Source organism: Chiloscyllium punctatum, chromosome 46 (assembly GCF_047496795.1).
Source record: "Chiloscyllium punctatum isolate Juve2018m chromosome 46, sChiPun1.3, whole genome shotgun sequence".
NCBI classification, from domain to species: Eukaryota; Metazoa; Chordata; class Chondrichthyes; order Orectolobiformes; family Hemiscylliidae; genus Chiloscyllium; species Chiloscyllium punctatum.
The window spans coordinates 49,153,500-49,171,706 of NC_092784.1; the positions used below are offsets into that span (position 1 = coordinate 49,153,500).

General features: G+C 43.1%; 1 protein-coding gene across 5 annotated transcripts in view; it reads right to left on the bottom strand.

Annotated features, from left to right (window-relative positions):
* LOC140467911 (E3 ubiquitin-protein ligase RNF220-like) overlaps nucleotides 1-18,207 on the bottom strand; it is a 162,226-nt gene that overhangs the window by 120,600 nt on the left and 23,419 nt on the right. The window lies entirely within an intron of this gene.

Below are 18,207 nucleotides of genomic sequence, written 5' to 3' on the forward strand. Positions count from 1 at the left end.
CCCACGCCTTCACCATCAAAATCCACACCATCACCATCAAAACCCACACCATCAACAAAACCCACATCATCTCCATCAAAACCCATGCCATCTCCATCAAAACCCAGACCATCACCATCAACACCCACATCATCACCGTTAAATCCCACACCACCTCCATCAAAACCCACATCATCTCCATCAAAACCCACACCACCTCCATCAAAACCCACATCATCTCCATCAAAACCCACATCTTCATCATCAAAACCCACACCATCGCCATCAAAACCCACACCATCTCCACCAAAGCTCATACCTTCACCATCAAATCCCACATCATCATCATCAAAACACACACCATTTCCATCAAAGACCATATCTTAACCATCAAAACCAACATCATCTCCATCAAAACCCACATCATCACCGTCAAAACCCATGTCTTCACTATCAAAACCCATACCATCACCATCAAAACCCACACCATCTCCATCAAAACCCACAGCATCTCCATCAAAACCCACATCATCATCATCAGAACCCACATCATCACCGTCAAATCCCACATCATCATCACCATCAAAATCCACACCATCAACAAAGCCCACACCATCTCCAACAAAACCCACATCATCACCATCAAAACCCACACCAACTCCATCAAAACCCACATCATCTCTAACAAAACCCATGCCATCTCCATCAAAACCCAGACCATCACCATCAACACCCACATCATCACCGTCAAATCCCACACCACCTCCATCAAAACCCACATCATCTCCATCAAAACACACACCACCTCCATCAAAACCCACATCATCTCCATCAAAACCCACACCATTACCATCAAAACCCACACCATCATCGTCAATTCCCACATCATCATTTCCATCAAAACCCACACCGTCTCTATCAAAACCCACATCTTCATCATCAAAACCCACACCATCGCCATCAAAACCCACACCATCTCCACCAAAGCTCATACCTTCACCATCAAATCCCACATCATCATCAACAAAACACACACCATCATCGTCAATTCCCACATCATCATTTCCATCAAAACCCACACCGTCTCTATCAAAACCCACATCTTCATCATCAAAACCCACACCATCGCCATCAAAACCCACACCATCTCCACTAAAGCTCATACCTTCACCATCAAATCCCACATCATCATCAACAAAACACACACCATTTCCATCAAAGACCATATCTTAACCATCAAAACCAACATCATCTCCATCAAAACCCACATCATCACCGTCAAAACCCATGTCTTCACTATCAAAACCCATACCATCACCATCAAAACCCACACCATCTCCATCAAAACCCACACCATCTCCGTCAAAACCCACACAATTATCATCAAAACACATATCATCACCGTCAAAATGCATATCTTCACCATCAAAACCCACACCATCACCATCAAAACCCACATCATCTCCATCAAAACCCACACCATCTCCATCAAAACCCACATCATTATCATCAAAACCCACATCATTTCCATCAAAACTCACACCATCATCATCAAAACCCACATCATTATCATCAAAACCCACACCATCTCCATCATAACACACACCATCAAAACCCAGATCATCTCCATCAAAACCCACATCATCTCTATCAAATCACACACCATCACCATCAAAACCCACTCCATCACCATCAAAACCCACACCATCTCCAGCAAAACCCACATCATCATCATCAAAACCCACACCATTTCCATCAAAACCCACACCATCATCATAATCAAACTCCACACCATCACCATCAAAACCCACACCATCTCCATCAAAACCCACATCATCATCATCAGAACCCACATCATCACCGTCAAATCCCACATCATCATCACCATCAAAATCCACACCATCAACAAAGCCCACACCATCTCCAACAAAACCCACATCATCACCATCAAAACCCACACCAACTCCATCAAAACCCACATCATCTCTATCAAAACCCATGCCATCTCCATCAAAACCCAGACCATCACCATCAACACCCACATCATCACCATCAAATCCCACACCACCTCCATCAAAACCCACATCATCTCCATCAAAACCCACACCACCTTCATCAAAACCCACATCATCTCCATCAAAACCCACACCATTACCATCAAAACCCACACCATCATCTTCAAAACCCACATCATCACCATCAAAATCCACATCATCACCATCAAAACCCACATCATCTCCATCAAAACCCACAACACCTCCATCAAAACCCACGCCATCTCTATCAAATCACACACCATCACCATCAAAACCCACTCCGTCATCATCAAAACCCACATCATCTCCATCAAAACCCACACGATCTCCATCAAAACCCACATCATCACCATCAAAACCCACACCATCTCCATCATAACCCACACCATCAAAACCCACTTCATCATCATCAAAACCCACACCATCTCCAACAAAACCCACATCATCATCATCAAAACCCACTTCTTCACCATAAAAACCCACACCATCATCATCAAAACCCACACCATCTCCATCAAAACCTACATCATCACCATCAAAACCCACGCCATCTCCATCAAAACCCAGACCACCACCATCAACACCACATCATCACCGTCAAATCCCATATCATCATCATCATCAAAACCCACATCATCTCCATCAAAACCCACACCACCTCCATCAAAACCCACATCATCTCCCTCAAAACCCGCACCATTACCATCAAAACACACATCATCTCCATCAAAACCCACGCCAATACCATCAAAACCCACACCATCGTCATCAAAACCCACATCCACCATCATCAAAATCCACATCATCACCATCAACACCCACACCATCATCATCAAAACCCACACAATCACCAACAAATCCCACACCATCACCATCAAATCTAACATCATCATCATCAAAATCCACACCATCTCCATCAAAACCCACATCGTCTCCTTCAAAACCCACACAATCACCATCAAAACCCATTCCATCTCTATCAAATCACACACCATCACCATCAAAATCCACTCCGTCATCATCAAACCCCACATCATCACCATCAAAACCCACACCACCTCCATCAAAACCCACATCATCACCTTCAAAACCCACGCCATCAACATCAACATCCACACCATCTCCATCAAAACCCACACCATGTCCATCAAAACCCACATCATCTCCATCAAAACCCACATCATCACCTTCAAAACCCACGCCATCAACATCAACATCCACACCATCTCCATCAAAACCCACACCATCTCCATCAAAACCCACATCATCACCATCAAAACCCACATCATCATCATCATCAAAACCTATACCATCTCCATCAAAACCCACTTCATTACCATAAAAACCCACGCCTTCACCATCAAAATCCACACCATCACCATCAAAACCCACACCATCAACAAAACCCACATCATCTCCATCAAAACACACATCATCTCCATCAAAACCCATACCATCACCATCAAAACCCACACCATCTCCATCAACACCCACACCATCATCATCAAAACCCACATCATCACCAACAAATCCCACACCATCACCGTCAAATCTCACTTCATCATCATCAAAATCCACACCATCTCCATCAAAACCCACATCGTCTCCTTCAAAACCACACAATCACCATCAAAACCCACACTATCTCCATCAAAACCCACATCATCACCATCAAAACCCACACCATCTCCATCATAACCCACACCATCAAAACCCACATCATCTCCATCAAAACCCACATCATCTCCATCAAAACCCACACCATCACCGTCAAATCTAACATCATCATCATCAAAATCCACACCATCTCCATCAAAACCCACATCGTCTCCTTCAAAACCCACACAATCACCATCAAAACCCACATCATCTCCAAAAAAACCCACATCATCACCATCAAAACCCACACCATCACCATCAAAACACACATCATCACCATCAAAACCCATATTATCTCCATCAAAACCCACACCATTACCATCAAAACCCACACCATCGCCATCAAAACCCACACCATCTCCATCAAAACCCACACCATCTCCACCAAAGCTCATATCTTCACCATCAAATCCCACTTCATCACCATCAAATCCCACTTCATCACCATCAAATCCCACATCATCATCATCAAACCCACACCATTTCCATCAAAGACCATATCTTCACCATCAAAACCAGCATCATCACCATCAAAACCCATATCTTCACCATCACAACCCACACAATTATCATCAAAACCCACACCATCTCCTTTAAAACCCACATCATCATCATCAAAATCCGCATCATCACCATCAAAACCCACACCATCACCATCAAAACCCACATCATCTCCATCAAAACCCACACCATCTCCATCAAAACCCGCACCATCTCTATCAAAACCCACATCATCATCATCAAAACCCACATCATCACCATCATAACCCACACCATCTCCATCAAAATCCACATCATCATCATCAAATCCCACATCATCTCCATCAAAACCACATCACCTCCATCAAAACCCACACCATCACCGTCAAATCCCACATCATCATCATCATCATCAAAACCCACACCATCGCCAACAAAACCCACATCATCATCATCAAAACCCACTTCTTCACCATAAAAACCCACACCATCATCATCAAAACTCACACCATCATCATAATCAAACTACACATCATCTCCATCAAAACCCACACCATCTCCATCAAAACCCAGACCATCACCATCAACACCCACATCATCTCCATCAAAACCCACACCATTACCATCAAAACACACATCATCTCCATCAAAACCCACACCATTACCATCAAAACCCACATCACCATCATCAAAATCCACATCATCACCATCAAAACCCACACCATCTCCATCAAAACCCACATCATCACCATCAAAACCCACACCATCGTCATCAAAACCCACATCACCATCATCAAAATCCACACCATCTCCATCAAAACCCACATCGTCTCCTTCAAAACCCACACAATCACCATCAAAACCCATTCCATCTCTATCAAATCACACACCATCACCATCAAAACCCACACCATTTCTATCAAATCACACACCATCACCATCAAAACCCACTCCGTCATCATCAAAACCCACATCATCACCATCAAAACCCACACCATCTCCATCAAAACCCACATTATCGTCATCAAAACCCATATCATCATCATCAAAACCCACACCATCACCATCAAAACCCACATCATTATCATCACCATCAAAACCCACATCATCATCATCAAAACCCACATCATCATCTTCAAATCCCATATCATCATTTCCATCAAAACTCACACCATCTCTATCAAAACCCATATCATCATCATCAAAACCCACACCATCGCCATCAAAACCCACACCATCTCCACCAAAGCTCATATCTTCACCATCAAATCCCACTTCATCACCATCAAATCCCACATCATCATCATCACAACCCACACCATTTCCATCAAAGACCATATCTTCACCATCAAAACCAGCATCATCTCCATCAAAACCCACATCATCACCGTCAAAACCCATATCTTCACCATCACAACCCACACAATTATCATTAAAACACATATCATTTCCATCAAAGACCATATCTTCACCATGAAAACCAGCATCATCTCCATCAAAACCCATACCATCACCATCAAAACCCACACCATCTCCAACAAAACCCACACAATTATCATCAAAACACATATCATCACCGTCAAAATGCATATCTTCACCATCAAAACCCACATCATCACCATCAAAACCCACACCATCTCCATCAAAACCCACATTATCGTCATCAAAACCCATATCATCATCATCAAAACCCACACCATCATCATCACAACCCACACCATTTCCATCAAAGACCATATCTTCACCATCAAAACCAGCATCATCTCCATCAAAACCCACATCATCACCGTCAAAACCCATATCTTCACCATCACAACCCACACAATTATCATTAAAACACATATCATTTCCATCAAAGACCATATCTTCACCATGAAAACCAGCATCATCTCCATCAAAACCCATTCCATCACCATCAAAACCCACACCATCTCCGTCAAAACCCACACAATTTTCATCAAAACACATATCATCACCGTCAAAATGCATATCTTCACCATCAAAACCCACACCATCACCATCAAAACCCACACCATCTCCATCAAAACCCACATCTTCATCATCAAAACCCACACCATCACCATCAAAACCCACAACATCACCATCAAAACCAACACCATCTCCATCAAAACCCACATCTTCATCATCAAAACCCACACCATCTCCATCAAAACCCACACCATCTCCATCAAAACCCGCACCATTTCTATCAAAACCCACATCATTATCATCAAAACCCACATCATCATCACCATCAAAACCCACATCATCACCATCAAAACCCACACCATCTCCATCATAACCCACACCATCTCCAACAAAACCCACATCATCTCCATCATAACCCACACCATCAAAACCCACATCATCTCCATCAAAACCCACATCATCTCTATCAAAACCCACTTCATCACCATCAAAACCCACACCATCTCCATCAAAACCCACATCTTCATCATCAAAACCCACACCATCTCCATCAAAACCCACACCATCTCCATCAAAACCCGCACCATCTCTATCAAAACCCACATCATTATCATCAAAACCCACATCATGACCATCAAAACTCACATCATCATCATCAAAACCCACATCATCATCATCAAAACCCACACCATCATCATCAAAACCCACACCATCACCATCAAAACCTATACCATCTCCATCAAAACTCACATCATCATCATCAAAACCCACATCATTATCATCAAAACCCACATCATCATCACCATCAAAAACCACACCATCTCTATCAAATCACACACCTTCACCATCAAAACCCACTCTGTCATCATCAAAACCCGCATCATCACCATCAAAACCCACACCATCTCCATCAAAACCCACATCATCACCATCAAAACACATGCTATCACCATCAAAACCCACACCATCTCCATTAAAACCCACATCACCACCATCAAAACCCGCATCATCTCCATCAATACCCACATCATCTCCATCAAAACCCACATCATCACCATCAAAACACACGCTATCACCATCAAAATCCACACCATCTCCATCAAAACCCACATCACCACCATCAAAACCCACTCCATCTCCATCATAACCCACATCATCAAAACCCACATCATCTCCATCAATACCCACATCATCTCCATCAAAACCCACACAATTACCATCTAAACCCACACCATCTCCATCAATACCCACATCATCTCCATCAAAACCCACACAATTACCATCTAAACCCACACCATCTCCATCAAAACCCACATCATCTCTATCAAATCCCACACCATCTCCATCAAAACCCACATCATCACCATCAAAACACACGCTATCACCATCAAATCCCACACCATCTCCATTAAAACCCACATCACCACCATCAAAACCCACACCATCTCCATCAAAACCCACACCATCTCCATCATAACCCACACCATCAAAACCCACATCATCTCCATCAATACCCACATCATCTCCATCAAAACCCACATCATCACCATCAAAACACACGCTATCACCATCAAAATCCACACCATCTCCATCAAAACCCACATCACCACCATCAAAACCCACTCCATCTCCATCATAACCCACACCATCAAAACCCACATCATCTCCATCAATACCCACATCATCTCCATCAAAACCCACACAATTACCATCTAAACCCACACCATCTCCATCAATACCCACATCATCTCCATCAAAACCCACACAATTACCATCTAAACCCACACCATCTCCATCAAAACCCACATCATCTCTATCAAATCCCACACCATCACCACCAAAACCCACACCATCACTATCAAATCACACACCATCACTATCAAAACCCACTCTGTCATCATCAAAACCCGCATCATCACCATCAAAACCCACACCAACTCCATCAAAACCCACACCAACTCCATCAAAACCCACACCATCTCCATCAAAACCCACATCATCTCCATCAAAACCCACACCATCTCCATCAAAACCCACATCATCACCATCAAAACACACGCCATCACCATCAAAATCCACACCATCTCCATCAAAACCCACATCATCATCATCAAAACCCACACCATCTCCATCAAAACCCACACCATCAAAACCCACATCATCTCCATCAAAACCCATACCATCACTGTCAAATCTAACATCATCATCATCAAAATCCACACCATCTCCAACAAAACCCACATCGTCTCCATCAAAACCCACTTCATTACCATAAAAACCCACGCCTTCACCATCAAAATCCACACCATCACCATCAAAACCCACACCATCAACAAAACCCACATCATCTCCATCAAAACACACATCATCTCCATCAAAACCCATACCATCACCAACAAAACCCACACCATCTCCATCAACACCCACACCATCATCATCAAAACCCACATCATCACCAACAAATCCCACACCATCACCGTCAAATCTCACATCATCATCATCAAAATCCACACCATCTCCATCAAAACCCACATCGTCTCCTTCAAAACCCACACAATCACCATCAAAACCCACACTATCTCCATCAAAACCCACATCATCACCATCAAAACCCACACCATCTCCATCATAACCCACACCATCACCGTCAAATCTAACATCATCATCATCAAAATCCATACCATCTCCATCAAAACCCACATCGTCTCCTTCAAAACCCACACAATCACCATCAAAACCCACAACATCTCTATCAAATCACACACCATCACCATCAAAACCCACACCATCTCTATCAAATCATACACCATCACCATCAAAACCCACTCCATCACCATCAAAACCCACACCATCTCCAGCAAAACCCACATCATCATCATCAAAACCCACACCATTTCCATCAAAACCCACACCATCATCATAATCAAACTCCACACCATCACCATCAAAACCCACACCATCTCCATCAAAACCCACATCATAATCATCAGAACCCACATCAGCACCGTCAAATCCCACATCATCATCACCATCAAAATCCACACCATCAACAAAGCCCACACCATCTCCAACAAAACCCACATCATCACCATCAAAACCCACACCAACTCCATCAAAACCCACATCATCTCTATCAAAACCCATGCCATCTCCATCAAAACCCAGACCATCACCATCAACACCCACATCATCACCGTTAAATCCCACACCACCTCCATCAAAACCCACATCATCTCCATCAAAACCCACACCACCTCCATCAAAACCCACATCATCTCCATCAAAACCCACACCATTACCATCAAAACCCACACCATCATCGTCAATTCCCACATCATCATTTCCATCAAAACCCACACCGTCTCTATCAAAACCCACATCTTCATCATCAAAACCCACACCATCGCCATCAAAACCCACACCATCTCCACCAAAGCTCATACCTTCACCATCAAATCCCACATCATCATCATCAAAACACACACCATTTCCATCAAAGACCATATCTTAACCATCAAAACCAACATCATCTCCATCAAAACCCACATCATCACCGTCAAAACCCATGTCTTCACTATCAAAACCCATACCATCACCATCAAAACCCACACCATCTCCATCAAAACCCACACCATCTCCATCAAAACCCACATCATCATCATCAGAACCCACATCATCACCGTCAAATCCCACATCATCATCACCATCAAAATCCACACCATCAACAAAGCCCACACCATCTCCAACAAAACCCACATCATCACCATCAAAACCCACACCAACTCCATCAAAACCCACATCATCTCTAACAAAACCCATGCCATCTCCATCAAAACCCAGACCATCACCATCAACACCCACATCATCACCGTCAAATCCCACACCACCTCCATCAAAACCCACATCATCTCCATCAAAACACACACCACCTCCATCAAAACCCACATCATCTCCATCAAAACCCACACCATTACCATCAAAACCCACACCATCATCGTCAATTCCCACATCATCATTTCCATCAAAACCCACACCGTCTCTATCAAAACCCACATCTTCATCATCAAAACCCACACCATCGCCATCAAAACCCACACCATCTCCACCAAAGCTCATACCTTCACCATCAAATCCCACATCATCATCAACAAAACACACACCATCATCGTCAATTCCCACATCATCATTTCCATCAAAACCCACACCGTCTCTATCAAAACCCACATCTTCATCATCAAAACCCACACCATCGCCATCAAAACCCACACCATCTCCACTAAAGCTCATACCTTCACCATCAAATCCCACATCATCATCAACAAAACACACACCATTTCCATCAAAGACCATATCTTAACCATCAAAACCAACATCATCTCCATCAAAACCCACATCATCACCGTCAAAACCCATGTCTTCACTATCAAAACCCATACCATCACCATCAAAACCCACACCATCTCCATCAAAACCCACACCATCTCCGTCAAAACCCACACAATTATCATCAAAACACATATCATCACCGTCAAAATGCATATCTTCACCATCAAAACCCACACCATCACCATCAAAACCCACATCATCTCCATCAAAACCCACACCATCTCCATCAAAACCCACATCATTATCATCAAAACCCACATCATTTCCATCAAAACTCACACCATCATCATCAAAACCCACATCATTATCATCAAAACCCACACCATCTCCATCATAACACACACCATCAAAACCCAGATCATCTCCATCAAAACCCACATCATCTCTATCAAATCACACACCATCACCATCAAAACCCACTCCATCACCATCAAAACCCACACCATCTCCAGCAAAACCCACATCATCATCATCAAAACCCACACCATTTCCATCAAAACCCACACCATCATCATAATCAAACTCCACACCATCACCATCAAAACCCACACCATCTCCATCAAAACCCACATCATCATCATCAGAACCCACATCATCACCGTCAAATCCCACATCATCATCACCATCAAAATCCACACCATCAACAAAGCCCACACCATCTCCAACAAAACCCACATCATCACCATCAAAACCCACACCAACTCCATCAAAACCCACATCATCTCTATCAAAACCCATGCCATCTCCATCAAAACCCAGACCATCACCATCAACACCCACATCATCACCATCAAATCCCACACCACCTCCATCAAAACCCACATCATCTCCATCAAAACCCACACCACCTCCATCAAAACCCACATCATCTCCATCAAAACCCACACCATTACCATCAAAACCCACACCATCATCTTCAAAACCCACATCATCACCATCAAAATCCACATCATCACCATCAAAACCCACATCATCTCCATCAAAACCCACAACACCTCCATCAAAACCCACGCCATCTCTATCAAATCACACACCATCACCATCAAAACCCACTCCGTCATCATCAAAACCCACATCATCTCCATCAAAACCCACACGATCTCCATCAAAACCCACATCATCACCATCAAAACCCACACCATCTCCATCATAACCCACACCATCAAAACCCACTTCATCATCATCAAAACCCACACCATCTCCAACAAAACCCACATCATCATCATCAAAACCCACTTCTTCACCATAAAAACCCACACCATCATCATCAAAACCCACACCATCTCCATCAAAACCTACATCATCACCATCAAAACCCACGCCATCTCCATCAAAACCCAGACCACCACCATCAACACCACATCATCACCGTCAAATCCCATATCATCATCATCATCAAAACCCACATCATCTCCATCAAAACCCACACCACCTCCATCAAAACCCACATCATCTCCCTCAAAACCCACACCATTACCATCAAAACACACATCATCTCCATCAAAACCCACGCCAATACCATCAAAACCCACACCATCGTCATCAAAACCCACATCCACCATCATCAAAATCCACATCATCACCATCAACACCCACACCATCATCATCAAAACCCACACAATCACCAACAAATCCCACACCATCACCATCAAATCTAACATCATCATCATCAAAATCCACACCATCTCCATCAAAACCCACATCGTCTCCTTCAAAACCCACACAATCACCATCAAAACCCATTCCATCTCTATCAAATCACACACCATCACCATCAAAATCCACTCCGTCATCATCAAACCCCACATCATCACCATCAAAACCCACACCACCTCCATCAAAACCCACATCATCACCTTCAAAACCCACGCCATCAACATCAACATCCACACCATCTCCATCAAAACCCACACCATGTCCATCAAAACCCACATCATCTCCATCAAAACCCACATCATCACCTTCAAAACCCACGCCATCAACATCAACATCCACACCATCTCCATCAAAACCCACACCATCTCCATCAAAACCCACATCATCACCATCAAAACCCACATCATCATCATCATCAAAACCTATACCATCTCCATCAAAACCCACTTCATTACCATAAAAACCCACGCCTTCACCATCAAAATCCACACCATCACCATCAAAACCCACACCATCAACAAAACCCACATCATCTCCATCAAAACACACATCATCTCCATCAAAACCCATACCATCACCATCAAAACCCACACCATCTCCATCAACACCCACACCATCATCATCAAAACCCACATCATCACCAACAAATCCCACACCATCACCGTCAAATCTCACTTCATCATCATCAAAATCCACACCATCTCCATCAAAACCCACATCGTCTCCTTCAAAACCACACAATCACCATCAAAACCCACACTATCTCCATCAAAACCCACATCATCACCATCAAAACCCACACCATCTCCATCATAACCCACACCATCAAAACCCACATCATCTCCATCAAAACCCACATCATCTCCATCACAACCCACACCATCACCGTCAAATCTAACATCATCATCATCAAAATCCACACCATCTCCATCAAAACCCACATCGTCTCCTTCAAAACCCACACAATCACCATCAAAACCCACATCATCTCCAAAAAAACCCACATCATCACCATCAAAACCCACACCATCACCATCAAAACACACATCATCACCATCAAAACCCACATTATCTCCATCAAAACCCACACCATTACCATCAAAACCCACACCATCGCCATCAAAACCCACACCATCTCCATCAAAACCCACACCATCTCCACCAAAGCTCATATCTTCACCATCAAATCCCACTTCATCACCATCAAATCCCACTTCATCACCATCAAATCCCACATCATCATCATCAAACCCACACCATTTCCATCAAAGACCATATCTTCACCATCAAAACCAGCATCATCACCATCAAAACCCATATCTTCACCATCACAACCCACACAATTATCATCAAAACCCACACCATCTCCTTTAAAACCCACATCATCATCATCAAAATCCGCATCATCACCATCAAAACCCACACCATCACCATCAAAACCCACATCATCTCCATCAAAACCCACACCATCTCCATCAAAACCCGCACCATCTCTATCAAAACCCACATCATCATCATCAAAACCCACATCATCACCATCATAACCCACACCATCTCCATCAAAATCCACATCATCATCATCAAATCCCACATCATCTCCATCAAAACCACATCACCTCCATCAAAACCCACACCATCACCGTCAAATCCCACATCATCATCATCATCATCAAAACCCACACCATCGCCAACAAAACCCACATCATCATCATCAAAACCCACTTCTTCACCATAAAAACCCACACCATCATCATCAAAACTCACACCATCATCATAATCAAACTACACATCATCTCCATCAAAACCCACACCATCTCCATCAAAACCCAGACCATCACCATCAACACCCACATCATCTCCATCAAAACCCACACCATTACCATCAAAACACACATCATCTCCATCAAAACCCACACCATTACCATCAAAACCCACATCACCATCATCAAAATCCACATCATCACCATCAAAACCCACACCATCTCCATCAAAACCCACATCATCACCATCAAAACCCACACCATCGTCATCAAAACCCACATCACCATCATCAAAATCCACACCATCTCCATCAAAACCCACATCGTCTCCTTCAAAACCCACACAATCACCATCAAAACCCATTCCATCTCTATCAAATCACACACCATCACCATCAAAACCCACACCATTTCTATCAAATCACACACCATCACCATCAAAACCCACTCCGTCATCATCAAAACCCACATCATCACCATCAAAACCCACACCATCTCCATCAAAACCCACATTATCGTCATCAAAACCCATATCATCATCATCAAAACCCACACCATCACCATCAAAACCCACATCATTATCATCACCATCAAAACCCACATCATCATCATCAAAACCCACATCATCATCTTCAAATCCCATATCATCATTTCCATCAAAACTCACACCATCTCTATCAAAACCCATATCATCATCATCAAAACCCACACCATCGCCATCAAAACCCACACCATCTCCACCAAAGCTCATATCTTCACCATCAAATCCCACTTCATCACCATCAAATCCCACATCATCATCATCACAACCCACACCATTTCCATCAAAGACCATATCTTCACCATCAAAACCAGCATCATCTCCATCAAAACCCACATCATCACCGTCAAAACCCATATCTTCACCATCACAACCCACACAATTATCATTAAAACACATATCATTTCCATCAAAGACCATATCTTCACCATGAAAACCAGCATCATCTCCATCAAAACCCATACCATCACCATCAAAACCCACACCATCTCCAACAAAACCCACACAATTATCATCAAAACACATATCATCACCGTCAAAATGCATATCTTCACCATCAAAACCCACATCATCACCATCAAAACCCACACCATCTCCATCAAAACCCACATTATCGTCATCAAAACCCATATCATCATCATCAAAACCCACACCATCATCATCACAACCCACACCATTTCCATCAAAGACCATATCTTCACCATCAAAACCAGCATCATCTCCATCAAAACCCACATCATCACCGTCAAAACCCATATCTTCACCATCACAACCCACACAATTATCATTAAAACACATATCATTTCCATCAAAGACCATATCTTCACCATGAAAACCAGCATCATCTCCATCAAAACCCATTCCATCACCATCAAAACCCACACCATCTCCGTCAAAACCCACACAATTTTCATCAAAACACATATCATCACCGTCAAAATGCATATCTTCACCATCAAAACCCACACCATCACCATCAAAACCCACACCATCTCCATCAAAACCCACATCTTCATCATCAAAACCCACACCATCACCATCAAAACCCACAACATCACCATCAAAACCAACACCATCTCCATCAAAACCCACATCTTCATCATCAAAACCCACACCATCTCCATCAAAACCCACACCATCTCCATCAAAACCCGCACCATTTCTATCAAAACCCACATCATTATCATCAAAACCCACATCATCATCACCATCAAAACCCACATCATCACCATCAAAACCCACACCATCTCCATCATAACCCACACCATCTCCAACAAAACCCACATCATCTCCATCATAACCCACACCATCAAAACCCACATCATCTCCATCAAAACCCACATCATCTCTATCAAAACCCACTTCATCACCATAAAAACCCACACCACCATCATCAAAACCCACACCATCTCCATCAAAACCCACATCTTCATCATCAAAACCCACACCATCTCCATCAAAACCCACACCATCTCCATCAAAACCCGCACCATCTCTATCAAAACCCACATCATTATCATCAAAACCCACATCATGACCATCAAAACTCACATCATCATCATCAAAACCCACATCATCATCATCAAAACCCACATCATCACCATCAAAACCCACACCATCACCATCAAAACCTATACCATCTCCATCAAAACTCACATCATCATCATCAAAACCCACATCATTATCATCAAAACCCACATCATCATCACCATCAAAAACCACACCATCTCTATCAAATCACACACCTTCACCATCAAAACCCACTCTGTCATCATCAAAACCCGCATCATCACCATCAAAACCCACACCATCTCCATCAAAACCCACATCATCACCATCAAAACACATGCTATCACCATCAAAACCCACACCATCTCCATTAAAACCCACATCACCACCATCAAAACCCGCATCATCTCCATCAATACCCACATCATCTCCATCAAAACCCACATCATCACCATCAAAACACACGCTATCACCATCAAAATCCACACCATCTCCATCAAAACCCACATCACCACCATCAAAACCCACTCCATCTCCATCATAACCCACATCATCAAAACCCACATCATCTCCATCAATACCCACATCATCTCCATCAAAACCCACACAATTACCATCTAAACCCACACCATCTCCATCAATACCCACATCATCTCCATCAAAACCCACACAATTACCATCTAAACCCACACCATCTCCATCAAAACCCACATCATCTCTATCAAATCCCACACCATCTCCATCAAAACCCACATCATCACCATCAAAACACACGCTATCACCATCAAATCCCACACCATCTCCATTAAAACCCACATCACCACCATCAAAACCCACACCATCTCCATCAAAACCCACACCATCTCCATCATAACCCACACCATCAAAACCCACATCATCTCCATCAATACCCACATCATCTCCATCAAAACCCACATCATCACCATCAAAACACACGCTATCACCATCAAAATCCACACCATCTCCATCAAAACCCACATCACCACCATCAAAACCCACTCCATCTCCATCATAACCCACACCATCAAAACCCACATCATCTCCATCAATACCCACATCATCTCCATCAAAACCCACACAATTACCATCTAAACCCACACCATCTCCATCAATACCCACATCATCTCCATCAAAACCCACACAATTACCATCTAAACCCACACCATCTCCATCAAAACCCACATCATCTCTATCAAATCCCACACCATCACCACCAAAACCCACACCATCACTATCAAATCACACACCATCACTATCAAAACCCACTCTGTCATCATCAAAACCCGCATCATCACCATCAAAACCCACACCAACTCCATCAAAACCCACACCAACTCCATCAAAACCCACACCATCTCCATCAAAACCCACATCATCTCCATCAAAACCCACACCATCTCCATCAAAACCCACATCATCACCATCAAAACACACGCCATCACCATCAAAATCCACACCATCTCCATCAAAACCCACATCATCATCATCAAAACCCACACCATCTCCATCAAAACCCACACCATCAAAACCCACATCATCTCCATCAAAACCCATACCATCACTGTCAAATCTAACATCATCATCATCAAAATCCACACCATCTCCAACAAAACCCACATCGTCTCCATCAAAACCCACTTCATTACCATAAAAACCCACGCCTTCACCATCAAAATCCACACCATCACCATCAAAACCCACACCATCAACAAAACCCACATCATCTCCATCAAAACACACATCATCTCCATCAAAACCCATACCATCACCAACAAAACCCACACCATCTCCATCAACACCCACACCATCATCATCAAAACCCACATCATCACCAACAAATCCCACACCATCACCGTCAAATCTCACATCATCATCATCAAAATCCACACCATCTCCATCAAAACCCACATCGTCTCCTTCAAAACCCACACAATCACCATCAAAACCCACACTATCTCCATCAAAACCCACATCATCACCATCAAAACCCACACCATCTCCATCATAACCCACACCATCACCGTCAAATCTAACATCATCATCATCAAAATCCATACCATCTCCATCAAAACCCACATCGTCTCCTTCAAAACCCACACAATCACCATCAAAACCCACATCATCTCCAAAAAAACCCACATCATCACCATCAAAACCCACACAATCATCATCAAACTCCATACCATCTCCATCAAAACCCACATTGTCTCCATCAAAACCCACATCATCATCATCAAAACCCACACCATCA